General features: G+C 44.0%; 1 protein-coding gene and 1 long non-coding RNA gene across 5 annotated transcripts in view; one reads left to right on the plus strand and one right to left on the minus strand.

The window, feature by feature from the left end:
* The window catches only part of LOC143647219 (uncharacterized), a 35440-nt gene extending 29408 nt beyond the window's left edge, over positions 1-6032 (plus strand). Inside the window, exon 3 of the long non-coding RNA XR_013157927.1 lies at positions 5640-6032. This is a non-coding gene — a long non-coding RNA (uncharacterized LOC143647219). The remainder of the gene's footprint in view (positions 1-5639) is intronic.
* The window catches only part of PRLR (prolactin receptor), a 154680-nt gene that overhangs the window by 40290 nt on the left and 101816 nt on the right, over positions 1-12574 (minus strand). For 3 of the 4 annotated variants that reach the window (XM_077116954.1, XM_077116953.1, XM_077116956.1), the window contains one exon: positions 1619-1683. The exons of the other annotated variant lie outside the window; for it this stretch is intronic. The gene's annotated coding sequence lies outside the window, so the exon portion shown is untranslated. The remainder of the gene's footprint in view (positions 1-1618; positions 1684-12574) is intronic. 4 annotated transcript variants of the gene reach the window in all.

Genomic DNA, 12574 nt, shown 5'->3' on the forward strand with positions numbered 1-12574 from the left:
CTTTGCAACACAATTCAGACTACATGGTGCTTTTCTAGACCTCTTCAACAACGGTATTCAACATTGTCCTGTTTTCCCTCGTCGACTTTGTCTTCAAGCAAATCACATGAGGCATTTGGCATCAAGAGGAAGAAAGAAGCCGAGAAGCCAGTAGTCTGGGTTGATCCCCAGTTCCAATGTTATCAAATACTCCAGGATAAGGCTCTCATGCCACAGAGTCCTGCAGTGTCAAGGCTGAGTTTTGATGATTGTGGTACCTCTTCTGCAGGTACTCATTAATATATACCTTGAACACAATGGATTGCAGTCCACTGGCATAAAAAACATAAGTTCCTGTTGGGCTGAGGTAACTTAGAGCAGTGGTTCTCAAAGGGGGCAATTTTCCTACCCAAAGGACATTAGGCAATACCTAAAAGCACTTATTTAGCGTTCACAATTTGCACTAGGTGGGATGCTTCAATTATCTATTGGGCAGAAGACAAGGGTACTGTTAAATACCTTACAATGCACAGGACAATGACAAACAACAAAGAGTTAACCAGCCCCAAATGTCAGCAGTGCAGTGTTTGAGATTCCCTGGTCTAGAGGGAAAGCTCAGGTTTGGATCTTGACACAGAAATTGACAAATGGCCCTCAAAGGGCTCTTCAGTGTTGGAAGTCTAGCAATAGAGGTGACTTCAAGAAACCCAGGATAATTTTCCTTAGAATTTTTGCCACCTAATTACCTAGTTTTTAATTTTCTCTGAAAGAGAGTGCAACCTTAGGATTACAGAAGTCAAGCTTTTCTCAGTGGGTCTAAGTCTCTTTTTCTGGGGTGTATTCAAAGACAAGCCATAGGGTCTGGTTTCTCTAGCTGTGAATTGGAGTCATGATACCTCATGACTTACTCACCTGCTGGTCATGGCCTGTGAGGGTGATGGAATAAGGGCATGGGTGTTAGAGTTGGCATGATAGCATAAAAAGAGGGTTAAGAACTTCTTTCCGTTCCCAACACCAAAATGGCATTGGGAGATTGCAGAGGTAACTGGCAGCTTGTGAGGTTAAGCCTGCGGGATGTGACTGGTGTTGGGTGGGGGCATGGGGCCACGAAATGGTATCCCTGGCACTGGCAGAGAGGGGCAACTCTGAGCTTGCTATACATGAATCTTGCTATAAGTTCTGTCAAACAGCTGGCAATGAGAAGATAGATGCCACAGGGACAATAACAGGGGGTTGAAGCAGAGTACAAAAAGCTGGGCCAAGAATTTATATAAGAGCTCCTTGGCAGAATAAATGCAAATGCCATATTTCCTTTTCTGATTATGAAAGTAATGCAGTCATTGTCAAAAATCACTCAAGTATGGAGAAATACAAAGAATAAAGAAAACATCTCCCATAATTGCACCATCAGGAGATATCAACTATTAACATTTTTGGTATTTTTTTTGAGAAAAATGGAGAAGGGTTTTCTGTGGCAGGACAGGCTGGGGAGATTAAAAAGATCTTTGAGAACAGAAATATGACCTTTGTGGACACTGAATGCCTGGAATTATTTTCTCTCTGCATCTTTGCCTAGATGAAACGGACAGAAGGATGGATGAGCAGTGAGGAAGGGGCATGTGACTCAAGTTCTCTTTACCTTGAGGGCTCATGTGTAAAACATCCTCAGCTTTTTCCTCCATGAACAGGAAATCAGTTCTTTAGCTGAAAAAGGAAGTGATTCATGTTAGTTCAGAAATGACAAAACAGGAGATGCCATTTCTAGCTCACCTCAATGCACTAGACTTGGCTGAAATCACTATTATTTCAGTGATAGGCATAAGGCGGCTCTAGTTTTTTGGAATTGAGGTTTTTGGTAATCTTCTTATGAAGTAATTTCAATCTTACAGAACAGTTGCAAAAATGGCAAAGGAAAAATTTCCATATGCTCTTCACCCAGATTTGCAAATTGTTACTATTTTACCACATCTGATTTATGATTTTCTTTTTTCTCTGTATGCATAAATGTAATTTCTGAACCATTTGAGAATATGTTGCACACATTATTCTTCTTTATTCCTAAATATGTCAGTGTGTTTTCCTAAAAGCAAGAACATTCTTTTCCATAAACACAGTACAAGGATTAAAATCAGAAAATTAACATCAAAGCAGTACTATTAGCTGTTCTATAGCTCTTAGTCAAATTATGCCAATCATACCAATTGAGATTAGGTTTTATGGAAGTTGGTCCTGGAGACCTACAGTGGAATTTACTGGCAAATTCTTTCATGGCCATGGCTGAATTGTGAATCTGGCCCCTCAACTTGAAGCTCAAGTTTGGTTCTATTACATTGGTTCATATAAGCATTTGCAGAAGGACACTTTTCTAGTGTAGATAATGTTTGATGCATGTGCTGGTTTGAAAGGATGTATGTCCCCTAGAACAGCCATGTTCTAATCAAAATCCTATTTCCTAAAGTTAGAATAATCCCTATTCAATACTGTATGTTTGAAACTGTAATCAGATCATCTCCCTGGATGATGTGATTTAATCAAGAGTGGTTGTTAAACTGGATTAGATGATGACATATCTCCATCCATTTGGGTGGGTCTTGAGAAATTTCTGGAAATTTTTATAAATGAGGAAACATTTTGGAGAATGAAGGAGATTCAGAGAGAGCAGGGAATGCTGCAGCACATGAAGTAGAGGGTCCAGCAGCCAGCGCTTTGGAGATAAAGAAGGAAAATACCTCCTGGGGAGCTTCATGAAACATGAAGCCAGGAGAGAAAGCTAGCAGATGATGCTGTGTTCACCATGTGCCCTTCCAGATGAGAGAGGAACCCTGGACATGTTCACCATGTGCCTTTCCAGCCAAGAGAGAAACTGTGACTGTGTTCACCATGTGCCTTCTCACTAGAGAGAAACTCTGAACTTCATCGGCCTTCTTGAACCAAGTTATCTTTCCCTGGGTGGATGCCTTTGATTGGACATTTCTATAGACTTGTTTTAATTGGGACATTTTCCCAGCCTTAGAATTGTAAACTAGCAACTTATTAAATTCCCCTTTTTAAAAAGCATTCTGGTATATTGCATTCTGGCAGCTAGCAGACAAGAACAGTGCAGAAGGCTTGTTCTGCCAGGCTGGTTCAGTGGGCTTCTGAGTAAGGAGTTATGTGAGCTGTGCTATGCCTACCAGGAAATGCAGTTCTGTAGTCCCCACCTTGCTTCTTCCAGGATCCAGCTCTAGGTACTGTATAAGAAATTTTAAACTCTGGGGACTGAGTAGTTCAGATCTGTGAGGTATGAAGCGGCGACTGCTAGGGTAGTGTAAATCTGAGTTAGGAAAAAATTGATTTTAGGACTTAGATATGAAATATGCCTATCCATACCCACAGCCACTTATTAAAGACAACAATTCCTAATTCAGTGCCCAGTTTTGTTTTGCACATACCATGCATAAGTAAACAGTCTAATTAGAATGGCACATCAAACGCTGCTTTCAAATCTTTTTCAGACTTTTCAAAATCCAGAAGTTTAAGGACTATCTTTCAAGGAAGTGAGCGCTGAATATACTCCATGCTGACTCAACTGATGGAGGTAGAAGGGAGAGGCAGGAGGCTGTGGACAGCCATCAGAGCCTCCTGCCATTGAGAATCTCTTTCCCCCTCTTTCTCTCTCTCATATTCACACACTCCCACACACACCCCCCACTTTCTCCACTTTACTGCTACTGGCATAATGAATTGCAGTAAAAGCCTATGATGCTATGAGGGCCATTTGGGCATAAAATGGGACAGTTCCCAAGCATTTGGTAATGAGGTGTCTGGTGAATCCAAAGTCCGTGAAACAACATCTAAAGCAAGCTTCTCAGAAGCCATCCATTTTTCTCCAGAGAATACATGACACTGACTTTTTCCTTTATAAAACTCTGAACATTCTAGAATGCATTTTAGATTCTGGGAATTCTTTCAGGATGTAAAGCGCTCTCTTTGATAATGTCCTAGTTCTGTTCAGAACAACTCCTGCTTCTCTCTGTTACTCCCCAAATAAAATCCAAACTCCTTTCATACTCTTGCCGGAAACCCTGAGGGGCCAAGGGAGACTGGGGTAGGGCTCAGAGGAAGCCGAGTTCTAGACAAACACCATATTGGGAAGGAGGGCATGGGAAACTGTGCAGCAGTCTGGGGCCCCTGGAGAATAGAGGGGCATAAAGCACATTGCAATCTTTTCATTCATTTTGGCAGTTCTACAAACATTTATTGAGTGATGGGCCCAGGGCTCACTTCATTCATTCATTATTTATGAAAAGGCCGGTTTGCCATTTAGCCTTGTTAGTCTCTATTTCTCTCCACTCCCACATGCTTGTCTGCCCTGCTGTGTGCCCTCTGGGACTGACACCTGCCTGGAAAGAGGGGCTCTGTAAAGTGCAAGATTTCTTATAATCAAGAGATTGAACCACGGAGCCAATAGGAGTGGGATATTCAAGCAAGTGGGACCATGTTGGAATGTTTTGGTGTACAGTCCAGGACATTTGAGTTACATAGTGGAAACTTCCTAATATTCAAGGCTACTTTATCATGTCAGGACTGTCTCATGAGGAAGACCTCCACTATAGGAATTATCTAAATGGAAGCTGGATAATTGATCACCTGTTAGGGATGCTACATATGAAATTTCTGTATTGGGGAGAATGTCAGACCAGGTAAAACAAGTCTGCCCAATTCTAAGATTTCCAATTATGCTGCTTTCTTTGAGAGTGTGTGTGGAACTTTTAAAGATGTTAAAGGAGCAGCAGAAGAGACTTTCAGAGAATTAGAAGAAAATGATATCACCAAAGTCTATGTTAGAGCTAGTTTTGGGATTGATAGGTTATTTTGTCATGGCAAAAGTTGCTGAGAAGAATTTAATTGGAAACGGGGCTTTGTGATTAGGCAAGAGAAGGTCTCTGGGAACTTTGTGGGTCAGAGTGAAGGAAAAAAATGGAGAAGCAATGAGAGATACAGGGAGCAGGAAGGGAAGATGAGGGTCTTATGAGAAATGAGAGGCAAGGATATTAAAAACATTATAATTGCCATCAGAGCAAGAAGAAAAACAGTTGGTACAGGCCTGTTATATGCAGAAAACTAAATTGTACTAATGGAGAGAGAAAAAGTAGAACTCAGCTCTCTGTTGTTTCTGCTCTCCTTGTCAAGGCAGACAACCTTCAGACCATAAAGGACAGAACAGATACTGGTGAGAAGGAACCAAGGTCTGAGACTGATGAACAGGAGGGAAGGTGCACCAAACTTAGGGACTCAGGCCTCCTGGTCAAGTCGAATATCAAGGCTAGAAGAATGTCAGGTTACTGATGAAGGCTCTGCAACTTCATCTGTCAGTTCTTGGGAGAATAAAAGACATGCTGAAAAACCATGTATGGTCAAATGTTCAAATTTTAAAAGAAGACACCGGGGTCCCCCAACCTATCCACTGTAAACTTTATATTATTCCTTGGTAAATTTTCTGAATACATTAGTACAGAGAACATCTTTTAGAAAGGGAAGATATGATCACCAGGAGCTTAAAACCATACCATGCTGGGCCTCTCACCTCTCACCTCTCAGCCCTCCTTTCTTATGAGAGTGCCTGCATGTCCTCTCACATGCGATCTTAATAATTGTTCTGTTCTGCCTGCTTACTCTAGGCTGTGCTGTGCTCTGCTCTTGAATTCTTTCTCACGGGATGGCCAAGAACCTCAGAAACAGAATACAGCGAAATGTTTTGAGGAGTCACCCAGGAGACACGTCTCTCCAACCATCTGGACTGTTCATGACTCTTGATAGAGGATGTCCCTCCAGAATCTCAGCACAAGAAGATTCCAGTTCCAACCACAAGAGCTCTGAAACCCATGAGGCTCACTACCACTGATCTCTGGATCTTTGTTTGCAATGAAACTACAAAGAAGAAATGAGAAGCAACTGAGGTATGCTGATGTACTCACAATCCTTTGTGGTGTTAAGACCCTTACTTCCATGGTAGGAGGGACTGTTATCACGGAGTCTTACTGACACCAATACTTTGCCTATTCCTAAATAAACAGTGCTTGCAAATTTATGGCCCATGACCAAAGGACATCCTGCCCCAGACAACTCACATAGCTCACATCCTCCTTGCCTCTTCCTCCCCATCTTCTGTATACGCTTTCTTTGTTCTGTGTAGCTATGTATCTGAGGAATTAAGATTTAATGAATGATTATAATTACTGAATCATTATATAAATATTCCTTTTTTTCTTTCTGATATATTAGAGTAGACAGAGAGGAAATCTAAAATCTCTAAACTGTGATGCAGCTACCTTGATCCCAGAGTGCCTTTGTCCATTATTATTATTATTATTATTTTACTTTAGAAATTTGTAAGGGCAAATGCCCTAATGCTAATGGAGGAACTTGAGTCAGTCATTAAATGGGTCAGCCCAGCTTCACTCCTTTACATTTGTAAATGTTTTCTGCATACATTTGCTATTGAAATGATAACTGTCTCCTTTTCTTACACTTACATTTGCTATTAAAATGATAGCTCTTTCTCTTTTCTTTTCTGCTTACACTCGCTATTGAGATAATAACTGTATCTCCATTTCTGCTTACATTTGCTATTGAAATGATAACTCTGTCTTGTAGAGAGCCGCTTTCCGGGTTTGGCCTAGTGGACACGCTGCAGCCTGCTCTAGAGTTCCCCCCGCCCATCGAGTGAGCTAAGATGGCGCTCACATCCTGCTTCCGCAAATGACGCACACGCCCACCAACCCTATCTTCCAATCACCTCTGTATACGTGGCACTAACCTATTGGGTTTGGGCACAGTATATAAGAGGTTACCCGGACGGGGTGGGTGGAGACGACCCACAGGGAGCCGTACCTGACGGCCGCATAGAGGTTGTTCCCCCGCGGGGTATTCTGTCCCGCGTGGAACCTGTAACAGAGAATGCAAGCTTAACTCCAGTAAAGGTCTGTGCTCACAACCGTTGCGTGCCTCGAACCCGTGTTTGTCACTCGAGTCGGTTTGCCTGCGCCTGTCTCTTTCTCCCCTCCTGTTCCCTTTGCCGGCCGGGGATCAGAAGCCGAACGAGACGGCTGCGGACAAGTGGTGGCCCGTACGGGGAACCCTTCTGCTGCCTTTCCCCGAGCTGGTGAGGACGTGCTTCTTGAGTTCGCAGCGGACTTCCCGCGCTTGATCACCGCGAGAAGGTGAGTACTTCTTATTACGTGAGAGTTAAGGGCTGTGGGCGTTCAGGTAGCCCCAGTGAATCGGGAGAGCTCCCCGATTGATTAAAGTACAGTGCCGACTGCAAGCATGGGGCAGTCAGGAAGTTCACCTTTGTTAGCTCCTTTAAAGACCCTTTTGAAGCAGTGGGGTATCTCGGTTAGGAAGAGTTCCCTCCTGCGGTTCTTAGACGATGTTGCTGCTTTTGCACCTTGGTTCGCCCACTCCGGGAGCCTTAGTCTGCCTTCTTGGTTAAAACTTGGTAATGACATAGAACGGGCGCGCCGGACGGGCCTTTGTATGGACCCGATCCTGGTCCCTATCTGGGAAACCGTCCGTGCTTGCCCTGAGGCGGAGAATGCTGCAGGCCTAAGTCCGTCTTCCGCCCTGCTGCAGGCACGGCACGCGCTCCAAGAAACTCAGTCAGTTTCGTCTGCGGACGGCTCCCATAAAGGCAAGCCGCCAGAGTCTGGCGCTAGTTCAGACATCTCTGACTCAGAGTCAGATGGTGACGAGACCGAGGGTGCAGACGCACCTCCGCTGATCGATTGGGGGAGGCCCCCTGTCTCACCCACACAGCCTTCCGCCCCGCCAGCGCCTGCTGCAGGGACGCGGCGGCTTCCGGTGAATGGTTTTGGTGATCTCGCCAAAAACCCTCACCACGGGCTCCCTCTGGTGGCCGAATCAGGTAATTACAGTGGCTGCTCTCCAACTTCTAAGCGCTTGTTAAAAGGAATGGGATATGTCCCCGGCAAAGGCTTAGGAGCCTCATTGCACGGGCGCGCAAGGCCTATACAAGCTGTCTCCAATTCTGACAGACGAGGCCTGGGTTTTTCCTAGGGGCCACTGAGGAGAGATTCCCACCCACACCTATAAAACTAAAGTGGAAGACCAGTACCCCGGTGTGGGTGCCTCAGTGGCCATTATCACAGGAAAAACTCTCAGCATTGCATACTCTAGTGTCTATACAGCTAAAAGAGAGCCATATCATTCCCTCCACATCGCCTTGGAACACACCCGTATTTGTCATAAAGAAAAAATCAGGCAGATGGAGATTGTTACATGATTTAAGAGCCATTAATAATTGCATGGAGTCCTTAGGACCTGTTCAGATGGGGTTGCCCCTTCTCTCAGCTCTGCCAGAGCATTGGTCTATTTTCATCTTAGACATCAAAGACTTACTAAAGAAACAGAAAGGGGGAATAGGTCACGGCCTGTCCCCAAAGGCTTAACTGTCTATAGCCTTGTTTACGTACAATTTTTTAAATGAAAATTCACTAGGAATGACACCTGCTCTTCAGCACACTACTCCGAGTCCTCCACATAGAGGTCTAGTCCGTTGGAAGGATGTCCTGTCAGGACAATGGCAAGGCCCTGACCCAGTGCTCAGCTGGGCCAGAGGCTCTGTTTGTGTTTTTCCCCAGGAGCCAGGACGTCAACCAGTGTGGGTTCCGGAAAGACTGGTGAGAACCGTGACATCGCCCGAGGAGGCCACGGAGCTGTTGCCTAAAAAACCAACAAGCCTTCAACCTGAACCATCAGATCAGGCCTCCAACTCTGCTGATGACGGCGGCGACTGACGAGATAGCAACGAAAGCGCCGGTCACCCTTCGATTGTTTAGAAGGGGGACCAGTTTTAATAACCCCCGTTGCCTTCGACCTTTCCAAACTGGGCGAGACTGTACAAAGTCTGTGGAACCGAGTCACCTCATGGTTCTCTTGGCCCAATTTGACTACTTGGATTCTCGTGGCAGTGGGACTATTAGTGGGCTTAGTCACTGTTAAATGTTTGTTAGAACGCTTGTTCCAGACACAGCAGCAACTACGTGTTTCTACCATGTTAGCTATGTCTTTCCAGTCAAATGTGGGTGTGCGTCCCTCCTCGATAGATAGCCCGTCTGAATCACCTGGGGCAAAGCTCTTGTCAGCAAGGTTTGTTGCAGGCTCCCTGGCCACTACCCGTGTTTAGCTAGACACCAGAGGCTGTTAATTTTGCGCGCCTAGCCGCCTCGACGGTGGAGCTGCGGCCGCAGTCCTGGCCAGACTGGGCTTGGCTCTAGCCATTGCACCGAGGCCTCCGCAGCGTTTCCTATGCCCTGGCTGTCGCTCTCATAATCCCCGCTTGACCCAGTTGCGAGGCGAAGCACTGCAGGGAGGAGTCACGTGGTATCCAGTTCACGGACTCTCCGGTCTCTATATGAGGTGAGCATTCTGGTCGGTGCCAGAGGCTCCGTCGTGTGATGACGCGAGCCTAGTCCAGACTCCCCAAAGCACCAAACTATGTTGTGAGCCACTCAGGCCCACGGGAGCACCATCATCAATAGAGACACTGGGTACAAGAATACGGTCTACGGACCATGCCTCTTATAAAAACAAAAAGGGGGAGATGTAGAGAGCCGCTTTCCGGGTTTGGCCTAGTGGACACGCTGCAGCCTGCTCTAGAGTTCCCCCCCGCCCATCGAGTGAGCTAAGATGGCGCTCACATCCTGCTTCCGCAAATGACGCACACGCCCACCAACCCTATCTTCCAATCACCTCTGTATACGTGGCACTAACCTATTGGGTTTGGGCACAGTATATAAGAGGTTACCCGGACGGGGTGGGTGGAGACGACCCACAGGGAGCCGTACCTGACGGCCGCATAGAGGTTGTTCCCCCGCGGGGTATTCTGTCCCGTGTGGAACCTGTAACAGAGAATGCAAGCTTAACTCCAGTAAAGGTCTGTGCTCACAACCGTTGCGTGCCTCGAACCCGTGTTTGTCACTCGAGTCGGTTTGCCTGCGCCTGTCTCTTTCTCCCCTCCTGTTCCCTTCGCCGGCCGGGGATCAGAAGCCGAACGAGACGGCTGCGGACACTGTCTCCCTTCCTTTCTGCTTACAATTGCTATTGAAATTGTAATGACTTCATCTTCCCTTGATAGAATCCATAAAAACCTTGAACCCCCAGACTTGAAGAAACAAATTTCGGGGGCCAATATGCCATATGCTTTCATTCTTTATACCTAGCAAAAGATGATTTCAAACTATCTTTGAAACCCTGGTTTCTCAAGAATTGGTTATTTCAAGCACACTGGGCAGAGAATTCACTGCTTTTTGTTCAGTATCAGCTATATAAACTGTTTGCCTGTCACTTTTCTTTGAGAAGTAACTTTCTTTTAGTTCTGCTCCCACAAGTGTCACTTAGCTCCATAAGCTTATTCTGAACCTTGGTTTCAGAGTCTGTTTTCAATTTAACAATACAGAGATGTATATACGTGTTTCAGGAGCCCACAGGACCTGAGGAAAATGGAAAAGTGACCTAGACATTATATTTCATGATAAATAAAGCAGTTATGTTATGGACAGGGCATTATCAGAGTGTGAACATTGATCCTCAAACAGACTGGGAGAGAAATGATTCTAGAAGTTTATACTAGAACTGAGTCAAACCAGGAGAACAAGTAGAGTAAAGGGAAATATTCAATTAATAGATAGCAGCATATATATTATGATTATTCAAATTCTTTATCTTCTTTTTATAGACACGAGGTCAGCAATTGTTATTTTCATTTTTATGCCTCTTACTTTGTAAAATGCTTGCATATAGTTGGTATTCAATAAATATTATTAAATGAGTTAAATGGAAAAAAACAAAAACAAAAACAAAACCATACCATGTCAAATTCTCCAAAGCTCCATTCTGATAAAGTATTTCTTAGGATGGTATATTAGGGGAGGACTTGGTCAAGAAATATTTAAAACATGAGCTCCGTAAGCTATAGCCAAAGCAGCAATTTTAGGACAGCCAGATTTTGTACCATACGATTCCATCTTTATTTACTTTTTTTTTGGAACAGAGAAATTCTAAGACAATGGGACAGTTACCAGGATGAGTTAAAACTTAACATTCCTAATATGAAGAGGATTGAAGAACACTTGAGAGGCCATAGGCAAGCCAAAGTTATGAGGAAGTAGAAACTATAAATTGAGGAAAAAATGCAAATCAGGAAAAAATGTCAGTCAACAGCAAAAGGAGAAAAGAGCCAACCCTCAGAAAGAAGAATAGCCATGAAGAATGGATTGTTTTTGGAGAAATATTATAGTAAAAAGCTAGTTCTTCTAGCTGCCTTGGTACTGAAAGCTCTTCCTAGCTTCAGTATGATGCCCAAGTATCTTAAAATAACTTCCTATTTATTTAATATAATTTGAGTAAATTCTTATTCGTTGCACTCAAAGGATCTAGTTACAACAGGAATTCTGTGATTTAGTGTATGTAGATTTTGGCAAAGGTTCTGACAAATCTCTGTGAATAAGATGGAATATGCTAGGCATTCATGCATTTGTAAGAGGATAAACAGCTGAGATGATTGATTAAGGAGACCTGGAAGACAGTTTCTAGTGGTGTGCCTCAGCTTCTTTTCTTAGCACAGGCAGCATTCTATTGATGCTGTGGTCCAGGACATTGACAGTATATTGATTGAGTTTGTAGCTGACAAAACAGCCAAGAGAAATAACGTAGACAGGGATGACAAAACCCAGATGCAAAAATAGTTTGAGGGACTGGAATGATGGATGAGATCTTACAAAAATGACATTTAAGAGAAAGAGGAGTAAAGTCCTGACCCTGCACAGAGTCTCCCAGCCCCCCAATTCTCTTCACAAATATGAAGCAAGGGAGGCATGGATTGACAGTGTCACATGTAAAAAGTGGTTGCTTAAAATGACTCTTGGTGAATGTAGGTTAAAAGTGGTATCTGGCTACCAAAAATATTAGATGATTTGAGGTTGCATTAACAGGTGTGACCCACCTAAACAAAGGAGATGCTGGCCTTTTTCTTATTTTCACTGGTCTGCCATATCTGGAGAATTATAGCATCTCACCTTATGAAGGATATACCTTTAGCTAATGGTTATAAGATGGTGAAGGAACTCAGAACTGAATCATTAGGTGATTTGTTTAAGGACTTGGGAGTGGAAAGAACAAGATAAGCAAAATGCTATGGTGGAAACAATATAAAATTTGAGCTCCAATAAACTTGGGTTCAAATCTAGCTCTTTCATTTACTACTCATGCCCTTTGAGGCAAGTCCACCTCTCTGAATGTTTAGCCATCTGTAATATGGGCATAACATTACCTACCTCACCAGTTTTAGTGAATAATGTACCTATTCAAGAAAAATTCTTGGGCCACAGTGGCTCAGCAGGTAAGAATGCTTGCCTGCCATGCCCGAGGATTCGGGTTCAATTTCCGTTGCCTGCCCATGTAAAAAAAAAAAAAAAGAAGAAAAATTCTTGACACATGAGTTCTTCTGCTTAACTCTCCTATTTGAAGGGCTGCTCTGTGGAAGTAGAATTAGACATTCTCTTTTAGGGTGGATATAGTCACTTGATAACTGGCC

Source organism: Tamandua tetradactyla, chromosome 9, assembly GCF_023851605.1.
Source record: "Tamandua tetradactyla isolate mTamTet1 chromosome 9, mTamTet1.pri, whole genome shotgun sequence".
NCBI lineage: Eukaryota > Metazoa > Chordata > Mammalia > Pilosa > Myrmecophagidae > Tamandua > Tamandua tetradactyla.